Consider the following 5,622-nt stretch of genomic DNA (forward strand, 5'->3'; position numbering starts at 1 on the left):
TCCAATCCACGGTACGAAGAACACCCCCAAAACATCACAGACCCATCTGCGGCTTCTGACCTTGCACACATCCGTATGGAATGCTTCATTTGGCCTTCGGTGCACTCGACGACGTGCGTCATTGGAATACAGACAAAAACGTGATTCGTCACACCACATTACGTCCCACCAGTCAGCTACTATCCACGTTCGATGATTTCTAGCCCATTGAAGACACGCAGCTTTATCTGCCAGTGTGAGCAATGGACTCTTGCAAGGTGACCGAATCCAAATGCTCATTGGGTGCAGTTTCCGTCGCAATGTTCTTCTCTCGCTAACAGGTTGGGATGGATTTTCATTGAGTGACTGCAGCAATTCCTGTCGGATTTGGAAGCGATTTTGATTCACAAGCCATGAAACGCGTCTCTGGCCCCTCTCAGTCAGGATCCTTTTCCGACCACAATTCTGGCGTTGTGCTTCTTGGCCAAGTGTAGTACACCACTGCTTGTAGACACGTTGAACAGCCAAACACGATTCCCCCTTTTTGGCACTCTGTCACATCCTTACATCTACCCGTCTTGGCATACACAGTCCGCTTGAAACATCAATGTCTCACAGATCGCTACTGCCTTATGCTCATGTAGAGGTAGGCCTAGTGGGCGTACGCTCGAGCACGGTACTCGTTCACTTCGCCACCTATACATGCATAACGATCCATCTATGCGAGTGTACTAGGGTGACCGATTTTTTGGCCGGTGAGCTTATATAAACACCTGTCTATATGTTGTATATAATCTTGTTATTATTATTATTATTATGATTTAGGTCATCAGTCGATAGACTAGTTTGATGCAGATCTCCATTCCACTCTATCCTGAGCAAAAAATTTCATTTCTAGGTAACTATTGCATCCTACATATACTCTACAGTAGTCTGTTTCTCTTTTTCATACCTTCATCTGCCTCTACCGTTCTTTCCACTTACATTTACTTTAGAAACCAGCTTGATAAGTCCTGTGTGTCGATGTGTCCTACCATTCTGCTTCTTCTTCTGGTCAAATTTCGCCGAATCGTTCTCCTCTCAAAAATTCGATTCAGTATCTCTCATTCGTGATTCGATCTACCCATTTCACCTTCGGCATTCTTCTGTAACACCACATTTCCAAAGCTTCTATCCTCTTTATTTCTGAGCTTGTAATCGTCCATGTTTGACTTCCATACAATTCCACGTTCCTGACCAAAGTATTCCAAATATATTTCAGATTCCTATCAGTGTTTGAAGTGACCAAATTTCTTTACTTAAGAAAGGTCTTCCTTGCTTGTTATAGTCTACATTTCACGGCGATGTGGTTAGGGGCGTGCAGCTATAAGGTTGTATTCGGAAGATAGTGCGTTCGAACCCCATTGTCGGCAGCCCTGAAGGTGGTTTTTTTTATTTTCGCACCACGCAAATGCTGAGGATGTATCTTTAAGGCCACGATCGCTTCCTTCTCAATCCTTACATTTCATTCTCAAATATTTGTTATTAGTGGCCCTGTCCATAAATACCTGCTTCACCACGGAATTCTCCGAAGGACTGTCTTTGTGGTTTTCTAAACTGAAGTCAACATAGATCATTACAAATAACGTCAGTAGGAAAGTAGCGATTAAAGGCAATATTATCATAGTAAAATACTCGATCAAATTAAAAACTGCACAATCTCTCACTTTCAACGAACAGTACTCCGCTGCCGATCCAACAGTCGAAAGTATCAGTGCTGGAATGACCAGGAAGCAGACAGCCGCGAAGACTCCTCTTTCATTATTCCGTTAAATGTGCACACTGCTCATTCTAATCAGTGCCTCAGAGTAGGAATTGGATAGCTAGAATGCTATGATAAACCAGTGTGTTAAGTACCAGTAGTATCAGAAAATTTATAACCAGAGGAAAGGAATGGCTAGCTAAAGAAGAAAGATCTAACTCCCCAGCTACAGTGACTCGCATAATTATTCGGACATACATGATTTATTACATTTTCTTTTGTATTAGTCATTTCAGTAATAATAAAGCACTGATAGAAATTAAATACAAGTGTCTGTAAAGAATATAGAAACTAAACGTCCATCATTCTTCTAATGAACACTTTCAATGAAATATCATAATTAAAAAACAAATCCTCCAGGACACTGCCCTTGAGGCGGTAGAGGTGGGATCCCTCGCTGAGTCCGAGGGAAAAGCCGAACCTGGAGGGTAAACAGATGATGATGATGATGATGAAAAAACAAATCAAAAGCAAAACAAATATTGAACACAATTATTCGGACACTTTCCTTTTCACTTACGATCCTAATGGTTCAGGGTCTGGTGGTCTTTCCTTTCATTTTAATTACTTCCCTGAGTCGACTTGGCATGCTCTCCACTAATATCCGGGTATAATCGGGAGATATCCTCTGCCACTCTTCTTGAAGCCGGTTTTTCGACTGTTCTCTAGATGTGATTGTTGTTTTTCTTATTTCTTTATCAAGTTTGTCCCGAAGATTCTCAATCACATTCAAGTCTGGTGATTAAGGGGGAGGATGAAGCACCTTTGGGCAATTAAACAATAACCACATTTACATTCCAGGCCATATGCTTTGGGTCGTTATCTTCATAAAACTTAAAATGTCTACCTACCCCCATATTTTCGGCACTCTTCTTCATATTGTCCCTCAGTATTCTAAGGTATTGAATGAAAGTAGTCCATTTTAACCTCAATAAAAACCAATTCTCCAACTCCATTCGCCGACATCCACCCGCACACTATTACATGTCCACCGCCATCCTTCACAGTTGCTTTCAGATTTTTCTCTCGAAGCTCAGTATTAGGACGCCGCCAAACTGTTATCCTCTCATCAGACTGAAATATGTTCAATTTACTCTCATCAGCAAATAGACCTTCATTCCACCACTCATTGTCTTCTTTAACATGCTCTTTGGCAAATAGCATTCTCTTCCTTCGATTTATATGATTTATGAAGGGCTTCCTTCTTGCAATACGGCCGTGAAGGTTACCTCTTCTGAGCACTCTCCGTACTTTCTTTTTGGTATCTGCGGCAATGTCCGTAACGAGTTTTGGAGCACGAAACTTGGCTTCCTTTTTTTTTGTTTTTTTTTTGTTTTTCTGTTGATATAACACTCTTCTCTCACAGAAAAAGTTCTTGGACGTCCCGTATGCGGTAGATGGTCAATCCTGTCTTCCTCCCGGAATCTTGTGAGAGTATCAGAGTCTGTACTTTTCTTCATTTGTAACATTTCAGCAATTTGACGACAAGTTTTACCTTTAGCATGATGAAAAATTACTAGCTGGCGCTGTTCGATAGTGCTCTCTCTCCTCTGCGGCCCATTTTCTCTTAAGTTGTTCACAGTACTCTAACTCACTGAATGTTTGCGTTCATACTATTCATGGCTCTTCTACACACGACCTCTGAATGGCAACTGACTTGTGTCCGAATAATTTTGTTGAATCATGTAACTGAGTTCTGAGGTTCCAGGGTCACTGGTTCTCTCCTGTTTGCTAAAAGTACACAATTCGACGCCGCGTTGAATCTGTCAAACTGGGTTCTGTCAGGAAACAGTTTGCGCGTACAATATTTTCTCTGAAACACAGGGCCAGTGTCCGAATAATTATGTGAGTCACTGTACTTCCGCCCATATTCAGGCAGGCTATTATAATCGGTACGCAGTAGTAATCCCATCTATCGGAGATCAGTGGCAGCAGAAGTTTACTTTAGTATTTATCGATAGAATCACTAATAACATGAATATTTGAGAATTAAATTTTAGGCCTCTCCCTAAACTATCATTTCACTCAGCGTGAATAAAATGGTTTATGGCGTAGATTGTAGCGACTTATTCCCCGACTTTACATGAACATCCACAACCTGTTTCCAGTCATTCGACCGCGTCAGGAATGGAATGAATGAAGCACCCATCTAGCGGCGAGGATGGGAATTGTGCCGGCTGCCGAAGCCTGTCGCACTGTTCCGGGGCAATGATTAATGAATGACAGATGGAATGAAATGATATTGGAGAGTGTTGCTGAAATGAAAGATGACAGGAGTACCCTCCCCAGTTGTATCCTCGAACAAATGTCTTACGCTCCAGGTCACTGGCCTTGAGGTGTTAGAAGAGAGATCCCCGGCTGAATCCGGGAGAGAAACCAAATCTGATTGTAAACTGACTAAATCATTCTTTCTTAATCTGTTTATTTTCTAGGGTTTTTTGGTTTTTGCCTCGGACTCAGCGGGAGATCCCACCTTACCCCCTCAAGGGCAGTGTCCTAGAGCGTGAGACTTTTGGGTCGGGGGATACAATTGGGGGGCGGGAGTACCAGTACCTCGCCCAGGCTGCCTCACCTGCTATGCTGAACAGGGGATGGGAAAATTGGAAGGGACAGACAAGGAAGAGAAGTAGTGGGAAATCACAGAAAACCACTTCCAGGATGACTGAGGAGGGAATCGGACCCACCTCCATTCAGTTGACATCCTGAGGTTGAGTGGACCACGTTCCAGCCCTCGTGCCATTTTTCAAATTTCGAGGCAGAGCCAGGATTCGAACCCGGGTCTACGGTGGTGGCAGCTAATCATGCTAACCAATACCCACCTCTACCACCTCAAGGGCAGTGTCCTGGAGCGTGAGACATCGGGTCGGGGGATACAACTGGGGAGGATGACCAATACCTCGCCCAGGCGGCCTCACCTGCTATGCTGAACAGGGGATGGGAAGATTGGAAGGGAGAAACAAGGAAGAGGGAAGGAAGCGGCTGTGGCCTTAAGTTAAGTACCATCCCGGCATTTGCCTGGAAGAGAAGTGGGAAACGACGGCTGAGGATGGCTGAGGTGGGAATCGAACCCATCTCTACTCAGTTAACCTCCCGAGGCTGAGTGAACCCCGTTCTAGCCCTCGTACCACTTTTCAAATTTCGTGGCAGAGCCGGGAATCGAACCCGGACCTCCGGGGGTGGCAGCTAATCACACTAACCACTACACCACAGAGGCGGACATTGTAACTTTTACTTTATTTTTTTGAAACGGCGAAAATTTCGTTGAATAGTGAAAATATCTGAAAACTAATGTGGAAACAACCGACTAATTTACAGAATCGGTGATCTTTCAGAATTACTTGCTGCTTCCTTACAGAGAGCTCAAATTCCTTTTTCTTCTTGATTGCCGGCAGCTATAGCTGCCCCGACAAGTTTCATCTCAGGAAGTGTGATGTAGAGCTCCAACCTGTCCTTATTCACCGCACTGTCAACATCTTGCAGTACAGGCCTCCGTGGCGCAATCGGCTAGCGCGTTCGGCTGTTAACCGAAAGGTTGGTGGTTCGAGCCCACCCGGGGGCGACAAAATTTTGAGCGCTGGTGCGTCATCTAATTAAAGTTGTGAATATTGGCTGACTATTTCACTCTCAAATAAGTGTGAGTTGTTGTCTAGCTCTAGCCCGTAGCTTGCATGGTGGAAAAGCATTACGTTGCTTACACCCATGGTTCCAAGGGATCCAAGTGTAATTAAGTTTTTCTGCCACATATTGTATCAGGTTTTGAAAATGTTCTGAAATTGCACAAGCTTTAACTGATCATTTTCAATGAAAATATACATTTAATTGTCAGTTCCTCTACTACATTA

The 5,622-nt window shown here is 43.6% G+C and overlaps 1 non-coding gene across 1 annotated transcript; it reads left to right on the plus strand.

Annotated features, from left to right (window-relative positions):
- The first annotated feature begins 5,265 nt into the window (after positions 1–5,265).
- On the plus strand, positions 5,266–5,339 carry TRNAN-GUU (transfer RNA asparagine (anticodon GUU)). Its single transcript has one exon. It is a non-coding gene; the product is annotated as a tRNA-Asn (tRNA).
- The last annotated feature ends 283 nt before the right edge of the window (positions 5,340–5,622 follow it).

The sequence above is a fragment of the Anabrus simplex genome, chromosome 5 (genome assembly GCF_040414725.1).
Source record: "Anabrus simplex isolate iqAnaSimp1 chromosome 5, ASM4041472v1, whole genome shotgun sequence".
Classification (NCBI taxonomy): domain Eukaryota; kingdom Metazoa; phylum Arthropoda; class Insecta; order Orthoptera; family Tettigoniidae; genus Anabrus; species Anabrus simplex.